The 25,094-nt window shown below is 53.4% G+C and overlaps 1 protein-coding gene across 2 annotated transcripts in view; it reads right to left on the minus strand.

The window, feature by feature from the left end:
• Nucleotides 1-25,094, minus strand: part of SMNDC1 (survival motor neuron domain containing 1) — an 88,681-nt gene that overhangs the window by 46,251 nt on the left and 17,336 nt on the right. The gene's annotated exons all lie outside the window — the stretch shown is intronic.

Below are 25,094 nucleotides of genomic sequence, written 5' to 3' on the forward strand. Positions count from 1 at the left end.
ACCACCAGCCCCCTTGCTCACATTCCCTGTGTACCTAAAGCTAAAGGCCTAAGCAAGCTCCCCGCTGTAGGCAGGCCTGGCCAGGATTTCAGGAATGAGCTGGCCAGCAGGCGTTTGTTCCGGGTGTCCAGTCCAATCAGCAGGTGCCACCATTTGTTTGCATCAGCAAGTGCCCAGGCCCTGCTCACACAGTGCTGAATGTCTAGCTGAGGGACACGGACCCGAAACAGATAAATACAGAACCGTCAATGGCACCAGGAGCCAAGGCAGCAGGTACCAGGAGCCCTACGTTAGCTGGGGGCTCAAAGGAACTGTGGAGCCTTGTGGTGGGTGGGCTGTGGACGCTGTGGGAGGGGGAAGCTGTGCAGCCAGAAGAAACCATCCCTGTGAGCATGTGGTGTTGCCACCAACAGGCCACCAGCGACCCCAGTTTGGTACAAGGGAGAGAGTGACCTGGGAAGAGGACAGGGGCTCCGCCATGGCCCAGTGTGATGTGACTGTTACTGAGTTCCCCCCAGGCTCACATATCAAACAGCGCAGCCCCAAGCTCTTCGTCAGGGTGCTTGCTATCGTTTGCTCTTTCTCCCCCCTCCTTCTCTTCTTTCTCTCTCTCTCTCAACCTTACATTTGTCATGCATTTAAACCCAGACCCTGCAGCCTTTTGTTTCCTGTTGGTGTGCCTCAATGCCATCCTTTGCCCCCTCTGCGCTATCCTGGCAGCAATACATGTCTAGGAAAGAAAATAGAAGGCATGAGTCTTAAGAAAGGCTCTCTGGGGGCCCTGACTTAGGGGCTCCTCCCTGGAGACCCCACTCTCTGCCCAGTGCTGAAGGCAACTCTGTTCCAGTGCAGGAGGGGAGAGAGCCAGGGCCTCCGTTTGAGTCCTGATTCTGTCCCCAGGTGACTGTGTGACCTTGAGCACGTCACATACCCTTCCAGGAGTTTGTTGCCTCATCTGTGAAAATAATTGATCTCCCTAGTCCAGGGGATCCATATGCAGACTTTAAAAGGGTCCCTAAATCCCCAGAATTGTACATAAACTTAGTGGACGTGAGTGTTATGCATTTTTCTGGGGAGGGTCCATGGCTCTCGCTCAGTTCTCAAAGGGGACCGGAACCCCAAAAAGGATCGGGAGCACCTGCCCTGGGGGGTGTCTGTGAGCCCACAGCTTTCACAGCGGTCAGACTGCTGGCAATGAAGTCCCGCCGTGGGTGTGCTTGCTGAAAACAGAAGAGACGTGGCTTTTCCCAGGGGGCCTGCGGGGGCAGGGAGACGCTGGGTGCTGCGGGCATTTCCAGTAAACTGCCGAGAGGGAGTTCTGCAGACACACACCTGGGTCCTCGTGTTGTGATGCCCTCAGTCTAAGCAGTCACTGGGCACGTAACCTTGCTTTCATAATGCTGTACTCTTTTTATTAAGGAGAGGCCCCAACTTATAAGTCTTTGGGTTTGTTCTTGGACCCAGAAGGTGGATGGGGTCCCACACTCAGGTGCTTCTCCCCCCGGCCAGCTCTCTTCTCACTCGGCCACATAGCCATCCCGAACCTGCCCGCCTTCCCTCTCTCCTCCCTCCTTTGCTCTGGGTTCCAGGGAGTGGGTGGGAAACGATCTGAACGAGGGGCCAGGCTCCCTGGGACAATGGCCCGGTATTTTCAACGTGGGAGAGGCATCTGCTGTGACTCAACCCCGCCCGGCCCAGGGTCGACACCTCCTCGGAGCCGGCTGGCTGCGTCTCGTGGAGGCGGCCCAGCTGTGCTCTGCGAGGCCCAGGCGGACACCTCTCACTTCCTCTGCGAACGGAACTCGGTGTCTGGATGACGCGCGGGCAAGTCGGTTGCGCAAAAGAGCACATCTCCACCTTTGGTCTGCCCACCCAACCCCCAAGGCCTAAAGCCGGCAAAGAAACAGAGAGAAAAGCAACACCTAAAAGGAACTGGGCTTCCTACAAGTACAGACTTCGATCAGAGTCACTGGAGAGGGGGCCAGGGCGCAGCTGAGACCGGTGAGATGGCAGGGCAGGGCGGCACCCCCTGGCTGTGTGGCCAGTGCCCAGCAAGCACCTCCGAAGGGGCAGGAAGTGGCTGGGGGTACAGGGCAGCCACAGGCCCTGCTGGAGCACCTCTGGGCAGCACCAACTGCCACCCCAAATGCAGGTGGGGCCAATGGTCCAAGCTTCCGGCCATGCCCCCGTGGCCAACCCCTCCAAGTCCAAGGGAAGCCTTCTCCCCGGGAGTCATAGAGCCCCACTCCCCACCGTTACAAGACACACGCCGGACAGATGTTTTGGCCTCTGGACCTGCCCCTTTCCTTCCTGCCCGTGGGCTGGGCAGTCATACCATGACACGTGAATGAACAAATCCTCCTGGAATGATGCTCCTTGGAGTTTCTTGGCTGAGTTAAAAATAAGCAAATAAATGAAAATTTCAACCGCTCACGTGAGGCAGCATTGGTCCGCAGCACAGGCCTACACAGCCGGGTTCCTGCGGGGCGGCCCTCCCTCAGTCTGGTTTGTCTGAAGAGAGGGGAGGTGAACGCAGAGGGAAAGTTACAGTTGGAGAATCGGGCAAGTCCCTGACCCTGTCTGGGTCTCGCTTTCCTGTTTGTGGGGCCTTGAACGCCCACAGCAGAGAGGCGTTCGGAGGAGGAAAGGAACTGCCAGCGCAATGCCAGGCACACAGTAGGTATCTGTGCAGATCACTGTCCCCGCCTGTGTCCCTCTTTCTGAGCCACACTGGCCGCGGGCGAAGGCTCACCCTCTGAGGCCTGCAGGCATTGGAGGCCTCGCTCTCCCTCCACCGAGTCCGTAGCCACAGAGGCCTGTGGCTCCTCCTGCCTTTGCACCTGGCTTCCTGGTGTCTTCCCCCGCCCACTGCAATGCCAGGTCTCTCGTCTCTGGTCGGACTCCAGCAGCCACTCCCTCTGGGCCTTTGGGTGCCTCTGTGCCTCCAAACATGGGGCTGTCCTGCCAATTCATGGACTTTGCTTTGTTTGCATGCCTGCCCGCCCCTTGCACTGGGAGCTCGTCTGGGGTCGTTCCCAGCTCAGAACAGCGAACCTAGTATGGGGTCAGGTCCACACACACGGGCCATTAAAGCCCCCAAGAAGGAAAGATCCAGCCTCGGACAGCCTGCCCGTGGCAGCAGGATAGCTCTGAGTCTCCTTCTCCCCAGAGAGATCGAGTCCCAAAGGTCAGCTGGACCCTCACCCCCACCCCAACCAGGTGACTTCCTCCTAAGGAGGAGAAGGAAGAGGAGCAGGAGGAGGAAGGCACAGCTTCTGGAGGCCTATTCTTGGGATGCTCTGGTGGAAAGAACCAGTCTTCAGGGGCTTTGGGCAGGACGTAGGTTGGGGTGGGGTCCCTGTGGGCCTCCATGCTCAGCTCCATCCTCTCCCCACACCCTCTCTGCCTTGAGGTGGCCAGGGGCACAGTCGTGCGTCTGGTGGCTCTCCATGTCACCGTCAGGTGAGTCTGCATCAGAGCCTCGGGTTTGACATCTGGTTCTGACTCTGCCTGAGTGATGTCTTCCTCTGGTTTTGAAGTTCCTGCCAAGGAGGAATGCTGCTGGAATGCAGCCTCTGCTGACATCTGGGCTGCTGGTCCTCGGCCACGAGGCTGACCTACTGGCTCACCATCGAACGCTGTGGCTTCCCACGTGTGGGCCAGGGAACCTCCTGTCAACCAGCCACACTCTCCCAATGGGCACGTCTGCAAGGCAGGCAGCCCGGATCCGGACACAGTCTGTGGCCAGGGATGAGTACACCCACCACAAAAATGGATGCTAGTCGCTAGCCTATTAAAGCCTGTCCTAAATACCAGTTTCTGAGCCGAGCCCAACCTGTGCAGGATCTACTTTAATCACACAGCCTATCAGATATTAGTCTCCCCATTTTCCAGAGAAGAAAACTGAGGCTCTCAAACTGAGCAACTGGCCACACAATGGTGGCGCTTATGTACCAGGCAGGCCAAAGCCCGTTCTAACCACTGTACTCCACCACCTCGGGGAAAGGGAGTGAAGCTGACTCTGAGCCCACTCTCAGAGGTTTAATCAGCGTGAATGACGAGTGTGTTTGAGCAAGGCTGCCAGCAACCAGCGGAGGGAGTCCCCTCCTCCAGGGCTCCAGGTGGAAAAACAAACAGGAGAAAAGGGGCCACTCCTTGCCTGGCCCTCCCCGTCTCCCCCCTCAAGCCCGCCTCCCTCTCCCACATGTTTTCCCACCAGCCTCCCACCAGAAAGGAGGAGAGAGAGATTTGAGCACCTACATGTTAGTTTCCCTTCGTCGCCCATGTGATTCTCACCCCAGCCCTGTGAGGCGGGTGTCATCGATGGAGGTATGGGTGGAGACACCAAAGCTCTGAGGAGGCCAGCGACTTGCTCAAGATTGTTTCATGGGAGGAGCCGGGCTTGAGACAACGCTAACCCTGACCTAGAGCCTGCATGTGGGCTGTCCCACCACAAGAGGAGAGAACCCTTTGCAAGAGGCTGATGAAACATCCGTAGCTTGGAGAGCAGGGCTGCGTCTGATGGGAAGGAAGGGGTGGCTGGCAGGAGAGAGGTGCCCTCTGGTGAGCTCAGCCCTGACCTCCCTGCACAGGCCAACTGGGCAGCCCCTGCCAAAGAGGAGGAGGGCCTGGGCCTCCAGCATTCAGGCGTCTGCAGAGTAAGCCGCCCCGCACTGGCCTCGTGTAGTACACAAGGCGTCGAGAAGCACCCGCGGGGAGACACAAGAGACATGACTTCCTCCTGAGACCTCAGATTGCACACTCCTTGTCCATCGGTCTCCCCTGCAGCTCACCCGCCACAGGCCAGAGTTCCCACAGCCAAGGAGCCGGCTTGTGCTCTGTGACTTCCCTTTAGGGAGATGCCTTGCCGGGGCCACTCAGACCACAGGCTCTGATGCACCTGCCTGCCGCCTCTCAGGTCATCCGGACAAGTGACTAAATACTGAAATATCCTTACTAGTTAGCTCAGTTTTGGCTGAGTTGATTTTTTTTTTTAACCTTTCTGAATATTCTGGATTCTCTCAAGTGAGCATGGATGATTTTTATATTCAAGAAAAAAATCATTTTCAAAGTCAGCATCAATAGCAAAAAGAGTTCCTTTGAGGCTGAAGGTAAGAAAGCAAGAATTTGCCCAGCACTAAGAAAGGTGGCCGTGGAGCCGAAACCGGTTTGGCTCAATGGATAGAGCATTGGCCTGCGGACTGAAGGGTCCCGGGTTCGATTCCAGTCAAGGGCATGTACCTTGGTTGTGGACACATCCCCGGTAGGGGGTGTGTAAGAGGCAGCTAATCGATGATTCTCTCTCATCGATGTTTCTGACTCTCTATCCCTCTCTCCTCCTCTCTGTAAAAAAAAAAAAAAAAAAAAAAAAATCAATAAAATATATTTAAAGAAAGAAAGAAAGAAAGAAAGAAAGAAAGAAAGAAAGAAAGAAAGAAAGGAAGGAAGAAAGAAAGGTGGCCGTGGAGAAGGGGGCTGGCGTCCAACTGGGGTCTCAACCTCAGTACCGTTGACCTTCTGGGCTGGGTCATTCTCTGTCCTGTGCTTATAGCATCCTGGCCTCTACTCACCAAATGCCCCGCCCTCCTGCCCCAGTCTCAGCAACCAAACTGTCTCTAGACATTTGGCCCATGTCCCCGGGAGGGCCAAACAGCCCCTAGGGGAGAACCGCTGCTCTAGCTCTGCAGTCTTTGACGTGAAGGAAAAGTCATCCCTCCAGACACAAAATGTAGGATTCCTTCACCTGGAATTGCTCTCCTGAAACTCTTCCTTCTTCCATTCAATCCCATCCAAACCCAGGAGGCAGAAAGCCTGCCCTGAGGTTTCAAGTCTTCACATCGCCTAGCTGTAGGACCTTGGTGGGTTGAATGGCCACTCTCCACCTCAGTTTACTTACCTGTCCAATGAAGGGGAGTCTGGGTGAGCTCTAAGATCCCGGGAGCCTGTGTCAGTGCCAACCCCCTTATGTTGTAGGTGAAGAAAGTGGCCTTCGGAAACGTTGGCTTGCCCAAGGTCACACACCTAACCATTGGCAGAGCCATTCCTGGGACCCAAGTCTCCTGATCTCCACCTCCAGCCCCTCCACACCACGCTCTCCTCCCGTGTCCTCCATGGATTGGAAACAGCTCTTTCTGGTGCCAAAGATCAGAAGGAAGATGGAGAACAACTGGGTCAGGCCACTTACATGTGCCATTGAGTGAGCAAGGCACAGAGAAACCTCATCTCTGTACATAACAGCAGTGCCAGTGACCCGGGCAGCACACAGAGACACAGGGCTCAGCAGCTCTTTCCAGACAGGGAGAGCCTGGGACGGAAGACCGCGCGCTGCTCGATGGCAGTGGCTGTGATAGAGGCTGCAAATGCCACTCCGGGGATGTGCTAATGAAGGCGCCACATGCACAATATGAGAGGCGTCCGCTGCTCTCCCTGGCACCGGCTCCTCCTGGCAGGGGAGCTGCTGGCGGGCTGGAAGGAGCTCAGCAGAAAGTTCACCGGGAGCCAGATGGAGAAGGAACAGAACTCGCTGTCTGGGCCAGCCATCGCCAACCAGACGGAGCGCTTGTCCATCTGCCTTGGGGGACGTGAAGGGGAGGTGGCGCTGGGGGAGGAAGAGACTTAGCCAGAGGATGGCAAGGGGTCAGGCAGTTTCCAGGCTGCATGGAAGCCTCCATTTCTGATAACCCCCGGCCCCTGGGGCCACCTCCTTCCGTGGCTGGGTGATGCCAGCCTGATGGGGGCCAGGAGCCATCCCAAGACAACACACGGGCAGGATGTGAGTGGGGAAAGAGGGAGGTCAGTTTGCAGATGGATTGCTTGGCATTCACTTCCCGCGAAGACCCGGCTTTTGTCTCCCAGGCTCCCACAGGGGAATGGTGTCCAGGCAGAGACGCTTCGAGATCCTGGGAAGGAGAGCTTGTCCAGGTAAACGCGGCCCCTGCCTCATGTAGGCGCAGTCAGGTTAAAATAGCATCCAGGGCAGCTGTGAATACACGCTGAGTCACAAGGGCTAACGGTAAATGGGTCCCACGCACTTCCAGGGCTGATCCTGGTGGGACAGAGACAGTGTGTAGTACACTCAGCACAAAGCATCGAGAAGCACCCGACCAAGAGACCCAAGAGATGTGACTTATATGAGCCTGGGTCTCAGCGGCAACCTCCCTCCAGCCCACCTGCAGCATTTCCAGAGCTGGAGGGTCAGGCTACGTGGCTTACCATGTGTCACCGGCACCAGCCACAGGCCTCCCTCCCGTGTCCTAACTGTGTCTGAAAACGGCTCTCCCCCCACTTAACACCCCCACCAGGGAGATCTCCACCGCAGGCTCAGTAAAGCACCGTCCTGGGCTAGTGCCTGGTCGGAAGAGCAGTTCTGAGATCTTCCCAGAGAACACGTGTTCCCAGAGAGCACATTACAAAGAGGCAAAGGAAGACCACACTGGGCCTCCGCAGGAGACAAGGAAGGACTCCAATCTTTTCCAGAGCCTGCTAAGTTGGGCAAGTTGGCCAGAAGCTCTGTGCCTCAGTTCCCCTCTTGCTATTGTGGTTATACCGGTTCTTTTGTCCTCTCGCTCTTAGAACTTTTTAAATGAAATGAGGTAATAGCTTTCTATGGGTTTGGACCCATATTCACCCTACACAAAACTGCAAGGGACGTGATTCATAACTTCTGTTGGTGTCAGCACCCCAGCTTATGGACATGGGGGTGCTGTGTGTAAAGACCAGCTACATGTGACAGGGGCTACAGATCGGGGGGCTGACACCAACAGAAGTTGCCCACACTCTATGCTCTGCTTACACATCCTGACTCCTGTCAATGGCTGAGGCCACACTCCAGCTGCAAAGTTGAAGAGAAACCACAGAGGGAGGCACCCCCTGGGCAGTGTGGTAGGTGGTTAAGAGCACAGGCTCTCAGGGCAAAACGTTGTGGGGTCAGACCTCAACTCTCCCCCCACTCCCTCTACCAGCGGTGTGAGCTAGGGCAAGTCTCTCAGCATGCCAGCCTTGGCTTCTCCTCTCAAAAATGGGCCTCTCAGCTGGGCTGGGGGGCCAGGGGAGAGGGAGGAAGGGGGGTTGGAGACTTCTCCCAGTGTCTGCAAGGAAAGCACTTAGCGCAGAGCCCGACTCAATGGGGAGGAAAACCTTAATGCTTGCTGCTTCCTTTCCTCTGTCTGCAATTCCACATTCACTCTGCACATTTTTACAATATTTATTCCTCTGTGGAGAGAGAAGAGAAAAGTCTGGAAAGGCTTTTCAGAATAGAGACTTGGTTTCCTGGCATTTCAGGGAGCTCACTGACCTGCAGGGAGCAGGGCGGTTCCCCTTTCTCCTTTCAAGAAAGGCTGCCCTCCGTGTTTCGTTTCTTGCTCCCCAGGGTCCAGGGAAGTGGCGTGAAGCGGGTTCCCCGGGAGAATCCCGGGGCTGTGTCATCACGGGGCCTGCAGGGCTGAGCGTCTCCCGGACCCGGGCTGACTCATGTCCCCGGGCCAGGAGATGTGCCCGGGAGACAACCTCCGGGTCAGGGTGGTAGAAACCCCCTCCTGGCCCTGGGAAAGGGGAACTAGAAACCCGCTTGACCTTTTATCTAGAAACTCCCTGTATGTAATGACTCTCCCTTCTCTAGGCTCTTGAGGGTCACCTTGTTCACCCCTGGACCCTTTGGTGGCAGGGCACTGGGTGGATATGCATTGGGGGGGTGGGGGTGGGGGAATGGCTGAAACCAATTTGGCTCAGTGGATAGAGCGTCGGTCTGCGGACTGAAAGGTCCTGGGTTCGATTCTGGTCAAGGGCATGTACCTTGGTTGCGAGCACATCCCCAGTAGGGGATGTGCAAGAGGCGGCTGATCGATGATTCTCTCACATCGATGTTTCTAACTCTCTATCCCTCTTCCTTCCTCTCTGTAAAAAATCAATAAAATATATTAAAAAATAAAAATAAATAAAATAAATGGATGAATAGACAGATGGGTGAGGAATTAAGATGCCATCCTGGCCCTGAGCAGCTCACAGGGCAGTGGAGAGGTCAAGATACACCTAAAAGAACTTGCGAGTGCAGAAGATGGTCTTCTGGGTCACTGGGATCTCTGCACCCTGGTGACCTGGTCATGCCACATTTACTAAGCATTTCCCAGGACCACCAAGATGAAGTGCCCTTAGGGGTGTAGGATGGCTTCTGGTGCCCATCCTGCAGGGCCTGGGCCATTCTGCTCCTGCCACAGCTGCAGCGGACACTGCCCCATCAGCCTGCCCCTGCCTCTAGTTCCTGCCCCAAGGCTCTCCCTCCCACACTGCAGGGCCAGCAGGGTCCACAGGAGAGCCTAGGCCAGCAGCAGCAGAAGTTCATGCCCACCAGTGGGGGACGGAGCCAGGGGGTGGAAATTCTGGCCAGCCTGCTCAAGACTTCTTAAGTGCTTCCAGGGGAGCTGATCCCCGCTTCCCACAGAGGCCAGCTTGATAACATACCCTTCTGCGGGCTTTTCCTCCTTCCCCATCTCGCTTTCCCCATCCCTCTCTCCCAAGATCACCTTCCACATAAATTACCTGCACCCAAGTCCTTATTCAGGCTCCATTTGGGGGAAGCTAAGATTGGGGTTAAAGCAGGAGGAGACAGCAAAAGTGAGAGAGCCATTGAGAAATCTTCCAATATTTCCACCCACTGGAGTCCAGTGTGCCAGTGAGGGCGGGCTGGGCCAGGATGGGGCCACACACAGAGTGGTGGTGAGGCTGCAGGTGGTGATGGACAAGAACCACCCACGCCTCTTCCTTCACTCCTCCCCCTCCCCCCACCAAGCCAGATGGGCCCCATTGGCTACCCTCCCCCACCTGCCAGCTGCCAACTCACCACCACAGAAAACTCCTTGAGAGGTGCTCCTTCCCTTAAAAAGAACAGAATCCAGTTCTCTGTTCCCTCAAAGGACACCTGACCGGATGCTGAACCCCATTTCATGATGTTTGCATGGTTTTTAAGATGCACAGAAGGGGCAAGCGGATTACTTGACTGCCTTTCTGAATTCTTGTAAAAGAAACTGCTTTGTGGAGCAGGAAGCATCCTTAAGGGGCTTGTTATCTGAAGAGGTCGCCTGGCTTGACCTTTCATGACCTTTCATGGTTGAGATATGGGATCTGCCTGGGGAAGTTGGGAGAATGGCGGGTGGGAGGCTGCAGGGTTCTTCTTCCGTCCTTACCAGCCCAGAGCTGGAACACAAATCCCACCTGGAGGGGTAGCCTCTGCAGCTTTGTCTCCACCAACCTGCCCCGCCTCTAGTTCCTGCCCCAAGGCTCTCTCTCCCACACTGCAGGGCCAGCAGGGCCACAGGAGAGCCCAGGCCAGCAGCAGCAGAAGGGAGAGCTGACCTTATTGCCTCTCCACATCCCGCAGGGGCGGTCTGCGGCCCCACTGCCCAGCCTGGCAGATCCACACATGGGGAGCCTCACCTTGGAGCACAGGTAGGACCAATCCCCCAGCCCCATCCACCACCGTCACCACCTCAGTAACCTTCATCTAGTGTCTGCTCTGGGCCAAGGCCCTATGCTAAACACTTTACTTGTGCTAATCACTTCAACCTTTTGATACTATCAGATACCCTTCCCATCCTCATTTTGCACATAAGGAAACTGAGGCACAGAGCGGTTAAGCAGGTAGCCCAGGATAGCACAACTGAAGAGATGGAAAAGGGCCCAGAGGCCCTGTGAACCTGAGGCGGCGAGTTGAATGTTCCCATAATTGGCTGTTCTATAGCCTGTGGGGAGTGAGTGGATGTGGGCGAGCGAAGAGGAGAGCCTGGATGTAAGGAAGGCAGTCATAACCACAACGCCAGGGGCTTGGTGTGTCCTGGGCCTGGTGTTTTACATGTACCTTCTCCCACACCATGATGAGGTAGATGCTACTGATGTCATCATCAGGAGAGGTCCTTTCTCCTCAACTCCCTCCCTCCCTCCCTCCCTCCTTCCCTCTTCCCTCCTTCCCTCCCTCCCTCCTTCCCTCCCTCCTTCCCTCCCTCCCTTCTGCTATCACGGGGCATCTCCTCCATCTGTCCTCTCTCTGACCAGCTGCCCTCTAGCCCTGAGCTCCTCTCAAGCCTGTGCATGGCTCATGCAGCACCCTATCAGCTCCTACCCACCTGCCCAGCTTGCTCACCAGTGGAGCCAGCCCTCTCTTCACCCAGCCCGGCTGCTGAATGGCGTTGCGGGCAAATGGGAAGTCAGTGAGGGCCATGCCTCTGGCCCAGCCCCCCTCCTGCTCCTGACTCAGAGCACAAGCTCTGCCCAGGCTTTGTCCAACGTTCTGGCAATGGCCTGGAGAGACCCCACTGCCCCACAACACCACAGCCCTCACCCTGCCCTCCTCCCAGGGCTTGGCGTCTGGGTGTCCATCCAGGAAGTTTATCCTTCCTCCTCAGGCAACCTGGCCTTGGCCAGGGAGCATCCCCAAGTGTGATTTCCGTCCAGCTCTGTCCCATGACTCCTGTGCCATGGAAACACCATGCTCTGCTCCCCTCCCACCCCTGGCACCACCTCAAGGCCACTTCCCACGCGACCTTCCGGCCCCTGAGATCAGAGTTTTTCCCACAGGACTGGGCCCCGGCCACCCCCTTCTCTCCCATCCTCCCCCGCCCTCTGTCCCTCCCAATCTCCCTGAAAAGAAGGCTGTCACCAGGCCCTCCCCCCATTGATTAGCAGCCCAGCTTTCACTGATAATTCCACCCGAGGGCTGCAGCCCAAAGCTTTGAGTAAACATAGTGATTTTCCTTAAATAAACATCCCCAACACAAAGTAACGTGGGTGACCTGGCCAGCTGACCCCGCAACTGTTTTCACCTCTGTGTTCTGGTTCTCCCTGCCCTCCCCATGTCACGTGTGTGTGGGAACAGCTTGGAGATCCATCCTCACCCTCCCAACCCCCTCTTCCTCGGAGGAAGCACCCACCCCTCCTGCCACCTGCAAGCCCTTGCTGCCCTGTCCGTCCTGTGGCTGACAGCTCCCGCTACCGCTGACCCTTCAAATGGCTCCCGCCACCCAACCCGACCCAGGGCCACGGTAACAGACCAGCTTCCTGCGCGGCGCCCTGCCATTTTCCCCGGCTCTGCCTGGTGTCCTCTTGGCGCTCTTGGACTTGGGAAGCCAAACGTCCCTACTCAGAGGGTCCCTCAGGTGGGCCCCTCACCCTGTGGCCTCACTGAGCCCGTCAGACACTGTGGTCCCTTATAATGCTGGATCCTTCGGAATATTACCTTTTTATTTTTCCTCTTATGGCAGCTCCTTTTTCTTTCTCCTATTCGATCACCAGTATTCTGATAGGGTCTTTGCTCAAAAACTGAGGACATACTTACCTGATCATGCAGGTGGTTTTCCCCAGGGCGAGTCTTATCCCTTGCACTTGGATGTGCTGACGCCTGCGATTTCCCCAAATGTGGGAAACTCGACTGCACAATTTGCGGTGGGGGGACTGCATTCCTGCTCAGCCCTGGAGAAAATTTGAGGACAATTTTGGGAGTTTATAGAAGAGCCACAGGAAGTGGTTTACTGGGTTGGACAAATGTCCACCCTCTACATCCACTGCTCTGAGACCAGACAGTGATTCTTCTAGCAGGAGATGGGAGGCCTCAGCAGCAGGAGCCCCCGCCCTGCTTCTGGGTAGGGTGTGTAGAGACAGCAAGACCCTGGGAGGCATGGCTCCTACCCTGCATTAGGCATGGGAACCATCCGCACTGGGTCACTGGCTGTGACTGACTGTCCTAGCATGGAGGCAGGGAGAAGATGGGGACACAGGCATCTCCATGCTAAGCCATGGAGACGGGTGGCTGACCTCATGTTTTGGCCAAGTATAGGACCCAGGAGCATCTCACAGACCTTTTTTGCAGCCTGGAGGAATGGGGCTCACAGTGAGAAATGAATAATGAAACATGGCTCTGAGTTTAGGCACCAAGATTTATGCCCATAGCCACCAGAGGACTGGAGGTGACCAGAGGGCACCACACTATTTCCTGTCTTTGTGAGCAGCCTCTGCACGTGCTGTTCCTGCTGCCTAGAAAGCCCTTCCTCCCCACAATCTGACGAACCCACTGTCCTTTAAAACCAGGCTCGGATGGTGCCTCCTCTCTGGGAGACGGCTCCATAGAGACATACCTGCCCACACCCTGCTTCCCCTTCAGGGTGACACTTGTATACGTTATATATTTTTCTTTATTTGTTTTTATTGAGATATTTTTCACATAACATAACATTCACACTTTTGTAGTGTATAATTCAGCGTTTTTAGCATATTCACAAAATTGTGCATCATTATCTAATTCCAGAACATTTTCATCGCCCCCAAAGTAAACCCACACCCATTAGCAGTCACTTTCCTTTCTCCTCTCTTCCTAGGCCCTGGCAGCCAGTAATCTATTCTCCCTCTGTATGGATTCGCCTGTTCTGGACAATTCATATAAGTGGAAACATACTATATTTGTCCCTTTGTGTTTGGCTTCTTTCACTTAGCATAATGTTTTCAAGGTTCATCCATGTGTTGATGTGTACACATACTTCTGTTTTTTCTTTCAGAGATAACAATATACTTTATTGTTTGACCAAGCTATTTTTCAAGATAAGGTAGTTATTACACATCAGAAAAACAATAATTTCCAATTCAAAATGAATTGCTCTAGCCCTGACCAGTTTGGCTCAGTGTATAGAGCATCGGCCTGCGGACTGAAAAGTCCCAGGTTCAATTCCGGTCAAGGGCATGTACCTTGGTTGTGACACATTCCCAGTAGGGAGTGTGCAGGAGGCAGCTGATCGATGTTTCTAACTCTCTATCCCTCTCCCTTCCTCTCTGTAAAAAATAAAAAATCACTAAAATATATTTAAAAAACAAAATGAATTACTGTATCAATAGATTTATTTTGCAAGTCTTATTTTTATAAACAAATTAGTATCAAATTTTAATGAACTTTATCTGTATTTCACACTTTATCATTATTTTCTTCTGAGGTGATGATTCAATCAGTTTCCATGTAGTTTTCTCCCCCCACTGCATGTAAAGATTGGTAGCATTGCAAATAAGCATTAAAATGTGAATTCACAAACTATGTTTATATTCTGAAGAGACCAGGATCTGTTTTGAACACATGCTTTTGGTTCTGTAAATATTAGTTCATCATCACATTTTTCCGTGTGTTTCTGTACTCACCTTTGTTTGGAATCTAGGGGCAGGAAATGATAGCAGAAGGCAGGAAAAGGAAAGTTCAAAGACTTTTTTTTTCAAGGGCTCCATTTCCTAATAAGATGGATGACTTCCACTCTATCTTTTTGGTCATCAAAGGGATAGAAGAATTAATAAATTCTCAGTATGATTATGAGCCTCATGAAATACCATTAAAAAAGGTAGATGAACAGATTAAAGTGACAGATTCAAGTTCAAAGAATAAAAAGGCATCTTCATAGACAATCCTCTGATTTCTTAGAGTAGAGAAGTCCAGACAGAGCCCCGGGGAATCAGGGGAGGAGAGGGTCCACTGAACCTAAGATTAGTAACTGCAGCCTTGACCACTCGTGCACTTGAACCCACGGCTCGCGTGGGGGGATGGGATTTATTCTGGGGGCAGAGCTGGCATCAGGAAACAAATGGCGACTGTTACTCCCAGCTCTGGATCCAGTGGGCCTCCCATTAGATAACAAGTGAGCCTCCAGGTTTATCTCAGACATTGTCTGGGGGTAGCAGGAAGGACATTGGCCGAGACCCACCCAGGTGTGACCGCTATCCCGCTGGCTGGGACCCTGGGCAAGTCACGTGACCTCTCTGCCCCTTGGCCTCTTCATCTGAATTGAAAATGCACAGGGTAGCATTTTCTTTTTTTTTTTTTAAAAAAAAACATATTATCAATTTCAGAGAGGAAGGGAGCAGGAGAGAGAGATAGAAACATCAATGATGAGAGAAAATCATCAATAGGCTGCCTCCTACATGCCCCTCACTGGGGATTGAGCCTGCAACCCGGGCATGTGCCCTGGACAGGAATCAAATCATGACCTCCTGGTTCATATGTCAACGTTCAACCACTGAGCCAAGCCAGAGTAGCATTTTCAAAGAATAATGGCCATTTAAACCTTAAAAAAGAAAGTAAGTCTATAGCAGAGGAGGGTAAGAGCTCTGGATATACCTGCACTGGGCTGGGTGTTGAAGGCCCCATGTGTCTGGTCAGTATCTGGGAACGGGGACTGTATCAGGGCAGGGGCTCAGGGGTCCAGTGGAGGGGGTAACCCGCCATTGGGCAAAGTTGAGGGACATGCTGTGAGTTGGCTGAGAATGAGGTTGGAGAGACTGGTAACATCTGACTCTCCTTCCTGATGGGGCCCAGGGCAGGGGCAGCAGGTAGCTCAGAGAAGAGCAGGTGTGAACACAGGCTGGCTGCAGAGTGTCAGGAGCTGCAGAGGGTTCCACACCCCAGCCACTCCTCCATTTGCTCATTCAAAAAGCATTTGTAGCCGAAACTGGTTTGGCTCAGTGGATAGAGCGTTGGCCTGTGGACTAAAAGGTCCCAGGTTCGATTCTGGTCAAGGGCATGTACCTTGGTTGCGGGCACATCCCCAGTAGGGGGTGTGCAAGAGGCAGCTGATCGATGACTCATCGATGTTTCTAACTCTCTATCCCTCTCCATTTCTCTCTGTAAAAAAATCAATAAAATATATTTTTTAAAAAAAATCATTTGTACCCAGCTGGCATGGCTCAGTGGTTGGGCGTTAACCTATGAACCAGGACAGATGTCAGCAAACTGCGGCTCGGGAGCCACATGGGCTCTTTGGCCCCTTGAGTTTTTAGCAAAGGTCAGCTTAGGAGTATCCTAATTAAAGTAATAACAATGTACCTACCTATGTAGTTTAAGTTTAAAAAATTTGGCTCTCAAAAGAAATTTCAGTCATTGAACTGTTGATATTTGGCTCTGTTGACTAATGAGTTTACCAACCACTGACCCAGGAGGTCACAATTTGATTCCTGGTCAGGGCACATGCCTGGAGGTTACAGGCTCCATCCCCAGTGAGGGGTATGCAGGTGGCAGCCGGTTGACGATTCTCTCTCGTCATTGATGTTTCTATCTCTCTCTACTTCTCCCTTCATCTCACTGAAATCAATAAAAATATAGGGGTGGGGGTTTGCCAGAGCCCACAACACCCAGACATATGTTAGATCAGGGACCCAGCAGGAAAGGGATCTCCAGGAGACCACAGACTCAGGTGCCGTGCCCCCCAGGCCACTTGAAGGCCCCGGGCTCTGTGATCCAGGGCTAAGTACTCTCCGTTTCTTGACCTTTCCGTCCTCTGTGGCTAGTGACTGGGCTTCTTCACAAGGTTGACTGTGGAGGAAGAACATGAGAGATGATGAGAGGCGAAAAATCCAGCATTCCCTGAGCACTAATAAATGCCAACTATTGTATTGGCTTTCATTTATGTGTATTTGCAACCTTAATAAGTAATAACTATTTCCTAAAGAACCGCTTCTACGTGTGTACAGAGAAGAATTTATGCTGGATGGTCTAAATAGCCAAACAACTGAACACAGCCTAAGTATCCAAAACTCCGTGCATTCTAAGACTTACTGCACAGCTGTTTCAAAGAAGGAGATATAGCTCATGTGAACTGAAATGGAGAGATCTCTAAGAAATAGCATTAGGTAAGTGGGAAGGGTAAGTTCCAAAATTGGTACAGAATGGTTCCATTTCTGTAAGTCTAAAAAAAAAGATCTGGAAGAATTCACACCGAATGAATTTGCCGTGGCTACCCCCTGGGAGGGGATGTGGTTGAGGACGGTGGCCTGAAGGGGGTTTCGCTTTATGTGTAATGTTTAAATTCAAGAATGCCTGCTGTACTTTAGGTATCAAAAAAGATTTAAGGGGGTAGGTGGGTGGGTGAGAAGAGATCAACCAAAGAACTTGCGTGCATACATGCATAACCCATGACACAGACAATGGGGGGTGAAGGCCTGAGGTCAGGGGTGGGATGGACTAGAAGGGATCAAGGTGGAAAAAAGGGACATACATGATACCTTCAACAATAAAGACTTCTTTTAATGATTGTAAAAGAAATGACCTTTATTTTACCTCTCTTAGCCTCAATTTATTTCTCTGCAGAACAACAGAAACGGCCTCTGCCCTAGGAGATGTTTAATGATCCTTCCATTAAATGTCTCTCTGTGGTAAGCTATAAATAACATGAAACGTACGTATTTACCTCACCCATTTTCACTGTACTGTTCAGTGGCATTACGTACATCCACATTGCTGTGCAACCACAGCTACTATTCATCTCCAGAACGTTCTCACCATCCCAGACGGAAGCAGCTGTGAGGGGGAGGCTGGGCGGCGCCAGTAACCCCCAACCCCAGCCCTCCCCGCATCTCTGCTCACAGGAGTGGGCGTGCGGGCAGGGGCTGGGACCCTGGGGTTTCCCTTCCATCTGTGAACTGGGGGCAGGTGGGTGGGCTCAAAGGCAGGAAACTCTGAGTCAGGAAGCCTGTGGGCGCGCCCACCTCCCTCTCCGCCTCACTAACTGCAGGTTAAATTCCAGCCCCAGAGCCTGGGCATCGGCGAAGCCTCTATGCTCTGCCCTTTGCTCCCTGAGATCAGTCGTCACCCATTAGTCCTCGCCTTTCTTGGTTTCATGACGGCTTCTTTCTCTTTTCTGGTTCTAAAATGAATATGCCGGTTGCCAACTGACCTGGGTACCACGGGAAACAACTCAGTGGAGGCTGCCAGCCTGCGACCGTGACTGTCACGGGTCATAGAGTGCAGACCTTGTGCCCTCCCTCCAGCACCAACCTCCCCCTTCACAGTGATGTGACCCCCTCTTTCTCCCCCTCTCCCCCCCCCTGCCCTTAGGACCAAAGACACTGGGCCTGAGTGAAGGGCAGGGGCAAGCTGAGTGGGGCTCAGCTCCAGTTTTCTGTTTCAGACTCTGTCCCGTTTCTGTTCATATTTGGATTTGTCTCGCCTTAAAAATCATTGTTTTACATTTCAAAACTCCCCTTAGAAATGTGGGCTGGTTTGGGTATTTTAGGAATAACAAGATATGCTATTTATAGCATCGTTTACTCATGAAATGATCGCATTGGGTGTTATTTAAAATTGTTTTTAAAAGGATCAGGCTCACGTTGCTGAGCGGCTGTCTGTTTGCTCCCACCCCCACCCTGCCCTGCTGGGCCGCTCGGCCCTCTCCATTCTCCCCACGACGCGTCTCCAGAGGGCAGCTCAGCCAGGCTGTGCTCTTCCATGTTCTCTCCGTGTGAAGTGTAGAGCGTCCTCACCTCACCACCTTCTGGGAAGAACCAAAAAGTTTGGGCTTCTGGGAAGGGTCCCCCAGTCTCTGGTGATGTCCATTCTAACCTCAAGTCCAAGCAAGACCCCAGAATCACCCTGAACCCTCAGTGCTGCACTGGTACCCCTGCCTGTCACCTGGGCTTGATGTGGGGCTGAAAATACCTCACCTCCAAGACTGGAGATGAGTCCATGTTTTCTTGTTACACAGATAATATATTATACTAGAGGCCCAGTGCACGAAATTCATGCACAGGTAGGGTCCCTAGGCCTGGCCAATGATCAAGGCCAATCAGGTTCCCCACTTCCCCACCTCCCCACCTCCCCACCACTTCCTTCCATCACCACCCACGTCCGCCACCACCCACCCCCAGTTTCCCATCCCAGCCTGGGGCCCGGCCCCAATCATGTGATCAGGACCTGTCAGCCAGGGGGAGGGAGGGAAGAAGGGAAGGAAAGATGAAGAGAGGGAGGGAGGGTCGGCCCAGGAGGTTGGCCACCAGCCCTGAGGAGGGAGCTGACCCTTGGCCACCCTGGATAAGGGGCCACATCTGCTGCCACCCACCCCTGGTTTCCTGTCCCATCCCGGGAGCCTGGCCCCTATCCAGCTATCAGGGCCTGCTGGCTGGGGGGAGAGATTGGGAGATTGACCAGCAGGCCCCATCAGCCATGGGGGCCTGCAGGCTGAGGACAGCTCCTGCATTGAGTGTTTGCCCCCTGGTGGTCAGTGTGCATCATAGCAACTGGTCCTTCCGTAGTAACAGTGGCTTAGGCTTTTATATATATAGATATTAACATGAATTTTATATATTATATAGAAATATAGAAAATATTAATATATAAAGTACTTATATACAAATATAGTTGTACATATGAAACTATGGAGAAACAAAATTGTTAAAATAAAATTCATTTGCAATCTCATGACCTAGAAAGAACCACTGTTAATACATATATTTTGTGATACGTATATATGTGTAAGTGTATATAGAGGTGTGTGTGTGTGTGTGTGTGTGTGTGTGTTTAAACAAACAGAAAAATGAAATCATACTACATGTACTATTTTCTTATCTTTTTTTCTCTTAACACTGTGTTGTGAGCATCTAACTGGCTGTGCGACCTTGGTCAAGTTAATTAAACTCTGTGCCTTGCTTTCCTCATATGTAAAATGGGGATGCTGTGAGGTTTAAAGAAATTATGTGTAAAGCTCAGAACTGGGCCTGGTACATAGTGTTTCCTCAGTAAATGTTAGTTATCATTATGTGTCATTTTTTTAAAAAAAAAAATGGAACGCTTCACGAATTTGTGTGTCATCCTTACACAGAGGCCATGCTAATCTTCTCTGTATCATTCCAATTTTAGTATGTGTGCTGCTGAAGCAAGCACTATTGTGGGTCATTCTTAATATTAATAGTTGCACAGAATTCCACCGTGTGGACCAATGGATTTGGTTCTGAGCAGGTCATTTGCAATGTCTGGAGACACCTCTGGTTGTCCCATTGGGATAGGAGTGCCATTGGCCTCTAGTGGATGGAGGCAAGGAGGCTGCTAAACACCCTACAGTGCAGGACAGTCCCCCACAAAAGCTCGATCGTGCAGAGGTTGAGAAACCCTAGTCTAGACAGTTCCCGGTTTGCTTAACCAGCTCCCTGTTGTTGGATGTGTACTTTGGACTGGTCTTTTTTAGTCTTTTCCCCCACTGCAGAGTATTTGTACAAGTATTATGGCGCTTGAGGGAGGGATGGGAGCGGCCGTGCCTGTGTCCAGCCGGGACATGGGTGGGAAGGCAGTCTGAGGTGCGTGACCCTCAAGACCCCGTGTACCTCCTGTGACCCTGCTAACCATGATGTAAAGAGCAGAGCTGGGTCGTGTCACTGGCTTCAGACCACTGGGTTAACGACCCCACTGCCCCTGAGGACAGTTCCCTAGAGATGGCTGGCTGAGATAAGGGAGGGGAAGAAGGGCTGCTGTGTACTACACCTCTGGGTGACCTTTGGGGGTGGGAGTGGGGATGTCTTCCTTTGTCGTGTCTGCAGACTAGAAACTAAACCTTAAAACTTGCGATTGGACACCAAAACCCACATTTAAATCGTGCTTCCTTTGCTGTGAGACGAGCCCAGAGTTCTCATGAGGAGTGTAAAGGAGCTCCCGGGCCCAGAGGGTTGGCCGGCAGGGAAGCCCTGGATGCTGGCCCGGGGCAGCCAAGTCCCCTCCTCTGGGCTGTGCTCCCCCAGTCCCTCCTGAGGGCCCAGCCTTGCCTGCTGGGTGTGTCCCTACAGCACGCAGGATGCTTGCTCCGCAGCCACCTCCTGGCCTGTATTTCCTCAGCTTTCTCTGCACTAGACACTGGGACAAAACGAACAATACAGACACGGCCCAGCCTTCCTGGGGACAGACCTTCCGCACGGAAACAAGTGGGTAAGCGCGTTAGGCCTACAGTGTCCCAGTGGTGACCGTGGTGATGGAACTCAACTGGGATGACACGGCCCCAGAGCACCAGGCAACTTCTCAGTGGGGGGGGAACGCATCTGGGCTGCAGCCCGTAATGAGGAGGGTCCAAGCTTGAAGACTGGGGGAAGGTGTTTCCAGCAGGGGGAACAGCAGTGCGAAGACCCTGAGGAGGAAATGCGTGTGTCTCATTGGAGGAAAGGACAGACACCTGTCAGCCTCGGAGATGCTCCTGGCCCTCCTCGTGCACTTCACACACCTACCTTGTCCTAAGAAGCAGGGCTGCCTAGTGGTTAGGTACCAGGACTGCCTGGGCTCTGAGCCTGGGCGTGGGGATTTCCTAGTCCCTGCGAGGTGGGCAGTCCCCTACCCTCTCTCTTCTCAGTGGAGCTGCTAATCGCGTCTCTCTTTACGATCTACTTATAGCCCCTGGCACAAGGCAAGCGCCCAGTAAATGTTGCTATTATTTTATGGGCCATTGGGAAGCTTGCCGGAGCCAAGCCATAGCAGATCGAGAGGAAATTTATTTCCTCGCCGTTTCCCATCACGGAACTCAGGAGGGGAGTCATTTGGCACAGCTCTGCCCAGCGGGCCGCCATGGAGAGGTTTCTGCTCTCGGAGGTGCCCCTGGAATCCAGGTAAGGCCCAGAGAACACGCCTGCCCTCCCCACCAGGTCAGCCAGCCCTCCCCACCAAGGCAGGAGGGGGCGGCCCTTCCCTCTGGGGTCCCCCTCTGGCTGAGGATGAAGGAATCATGAGGAGGTGGGGCGAAGCCTGGTCCAACACAGTTATGACACTTTTCATTCCAACACCACATTCCCAGACAGGGGAGAGGACCTGAGGGTCAGTAACGGGGTGAGTCCCAGGAGGCCCCTCCCCTGTGCTCTCTGGCTGTGGCTCCTGGCAGCTCAGAGACCCCACCCAGAGGCTCTCTCCTCCCTTCCTCCCGCCAGCGTGCATTCCCGCAGTGCGGTGTCAGCCTCTCCCTGGCGCCTCCTAACTGCCCAGGCCCCCCTGTTTCTGGAAGGAAGCCCCTCCTGGCCTGCCCCTGTGACCTCCAGCCTCTCCTCTCCTCTCCTCCCTCTTCTCCCCGGCCCTCCTGCCTCCCCTCTGCCAGGCTCCCCCTCAGCCTCGCACAAAGGCCCAGCACTTCTCTCCCCCTGTCACCATGGGGCCCGGGCTCCGATTCTCGTGCCCCCCAGGTCTGTGACAACAACGCCCAGGAATCACCAGGCACTCCGGCACAGGCCTTGGCGCAGAGACACATCTGATCTGAAAGCGGCTTTCTGGAAGCGGGGATGGAAGTATCTGCAGCAAGTTTCCTTTTTTAAAAAAGGTGAATGGGCCCTGGCCCGTTTGGCTCAGTGGATAGAGAGTCAGCCTGTGGACTCAAGGGTTCTGGGTTCGATTCTGGTCAGGGGCATTACCTTGGTTGCGGGCATATCCCCAGTGTGTGTGTGTGTGTGTGTGTGTGTGTGTGTGTGTGTGGAGGCGGGGGGGAGGCAGCTGATCGATGACTCTCTCATCGATGTTTCTAACTCTCTATCCCTCTACCTTCCTTTCTGTAAAAAATCAATAAAATATATATTTTTAAAAATATGGGACCCGGGGACTTTGTGCTGCTGAAGAGTCAGCAGCTCTCTTTGCTCTGTAAAGGCCAAATGGGAGTGAGGGGGGTGTCAGGGGGAGATGAGCAGAAAAGAGCACACTCAGCGTCCCAGGCTGAGGCAGTGACGGAATTAACAGGACAGGTGAGCCCTGGGACAGGAACTCCTGCCCTTGGGCAGTCATGAGCACTGACCAAATGCATGGCCTGACCCGGGCTGGACACACATTGCCCATCCCCTCAATGGGCACGCACTGGACACCCTCCTGTCACATCCCTGTGGGGACATGCCCACGCAACCCACGGGACACGACACGCGTGTGCACTCACGCATCTAGCAGATGACTCACCCTTGTCCCTATATCCAACAATCACACACCAGCAGACTCACAAAGACAACAATACCCCCGCTGACAGAGCCGCATCCCATCTACACGCAACACAGCTCCCAAGGCAACGGGTCATCCCACTCACCCTCCCAGCACTTTCATTTCCACCACAGAGTACACAGCCCGCCTCCCCCACGGGCACCCATGGCTTTGGGGTCGGCCCTGACCCCCACACACAGCAGATGGCTCCCACAGCTCTCACCGTTTACGGACAGTAGTGTCCGGTCAGACCCTTCCCCGCCCCCCAACCCCCCCCCCCTCTCTCTCTCACACACACACACACACACACACACACACACACACACTCCTCTCTCTGGGAACTCCATTCTTAGATTCTCTTGGTGGTGACCGAGATGTGGGCACCCAGCTCCAGATCTCCATCCTGCAGCTGAATGAAGGCTATATAAGAGAGCTCCTCTTACCCAGCAGCTCCCGCAAAGCCCAGGCTTGGTTATGCTTTGCCAGGACTAGCTCTCATGCCCCCGTGGGGACCTGGAGGGTAGGTAAGCCCCAGTGAAGCACATAGAGCTAGAGTTGGAGGCAGGATCCTCCCAAAGAAAATAAGATCGCTGTCACCAGAAGACGGGGGAATGGACTTAGGACAGGCAAAAACAACGCCCATGCAAGCAGTGATGTTCGAACTCCAATGAGAGCCCATTGGATCGTGTTAAATGCAGGTTCTGGTTCAGCAGGCCTGGGCGTGTGAGCTGAGCATCTCCATTTCTGACCGGCTCCCTGGGCCGCTGCTGTTCCCAGGGCTCACACCCTCTGAGTGGCAAGGGCCCTGCACAACCTCACGTGTGAGTGAGGGGACCAGGGTGCTGGTGGAGTTGGGGCCTACCTTGGTCCTTCCTCCCTCCTGAACCCCCCCCCCCCCCCCCGGGCCTCTAACGTTACTCTTCACCCCAGCCAGGGCAAGCTTTTCTTCTTTCTCCTATTTTGCAGGTGGGAAAACAGAGGCTCAAATAAATTCTGTGACTTTCCCAAGTCGCCTTGTGGCAAGGAGTCGAGCTGGGCCCCAGATACCGGCCTGCGCTGACGGACTGTGAGCTCTCCTCAGCCAGCCCCTCTTCCGGCAGGGGCAGAGGAGGCAAGTCTGGCAGCCAGAGCCCTCGGCAGGACCCCTCACTCTTGGGATGGGGGTGAAGGGCTGCCAGGACGAGGAAAGAGAAGTGGCCCACCGTGTTACCGTCACATTTGCCAGGCCTGGAAACTCCCAGGCCGCTGAACAGATGCTGTGTCAGCTGATGAGGGTTTTACAGCCACCACAGACCCAGGTGACCTTCTGGTTGTGTTGTTTGTAAATCAAAGTTAGAAAGGGCAAAGGTCACCTGGGCTACTTCCCTTCCGCCCCATCCCCATTATTATTAACCTTCTCTCCCTTATCAGTTTTCTCCTTTCTGTTCTCCAGTTGTTATCATGATCAAAGTCTCACCCAAGATGGGGCCAGTCACGCCTGGGCTGCAGAGGAAGAACTGTGGCTGTCCCGGCCCTGCCGCCACCTCATGGGGGTGCAGCAGGCATGTAAGTGATCTGAAGGAGGAGCCCTTAGTGGGTCTGCGGGCTGGCACTACGGGAGATCACTAGAGTGATCCAAATACTGAGGAATGAGCTACAGGAGAGGGAGGGCGTTCCCCAGGGGTTGTGGGTGGAATTGTAAGCCCCCAACATTTATAGATTGGAGTCCTAGCCCCAGGACCTCGGAATGTGACTTTATTTGGATATAGGGTCTTTGCAGATGAGGTTATATTGGAGTAGCATGGGCCTTAAATCCAATATAATGGTGACCTATTATTATTATTATTATTATTTAATATTATTATTGTTTTGCCACAAAAAGCTTTGTTGTTTCCATTTATTGGTCCAATGCATGGGAGAGGCAGACTCCAGAATGGTTAAAAGGATTGCTAGTGGTTTCAGGAAGAGGCTCAGGCAAAAGCCAGACACCAGAAGGCAAAGCGAGCGCTCAAAGGCTCCTAAATATACTAAATATACTATTCTGTTTCCCCGAAAATAAGACAGTGTCTTATATTAATTTTTTTCTCCCAAAGTTGCGCTAGGTCTTATTTTCAGGGGATGTCTTATCTTTCCATGCGCTAGGTCTTATTTTCAGAGGATGTCTTATTTTCTGGGAAACACGGTAGTACTTGAGGGCGAGCCTTTTAAAGAGACACTCGCCCAGCCCAGTCCAGCCTGGGAGCCGGCCACTCCGTGGAGGTGAGTCAGGTGTCGCCCCTCTTCTTGATGAGTCCACCTGCTCACCCAGGAAGTGGTTCTCCTGGAAGCCACGGAGCTGGGGGGATCTGTGCAGGCAGAACCCAGGCCCTGCAGCTCACACAGGACCCGGTTCAGGCTCTCCAAGGCTAGGGCGGCT

Source organism: Pipistrellus hanaki (assembly GCF_964339955.1).
Source record: "Pipistrellus hanaki genome assembly, chromosome: 14".
Lineage (NCBI taxonomy): Eukaryota > Metazoa > Chordata > Mammalia > Chiroptera > Vespertilionidae > Pipistrellus > Pipistrellus hanaki.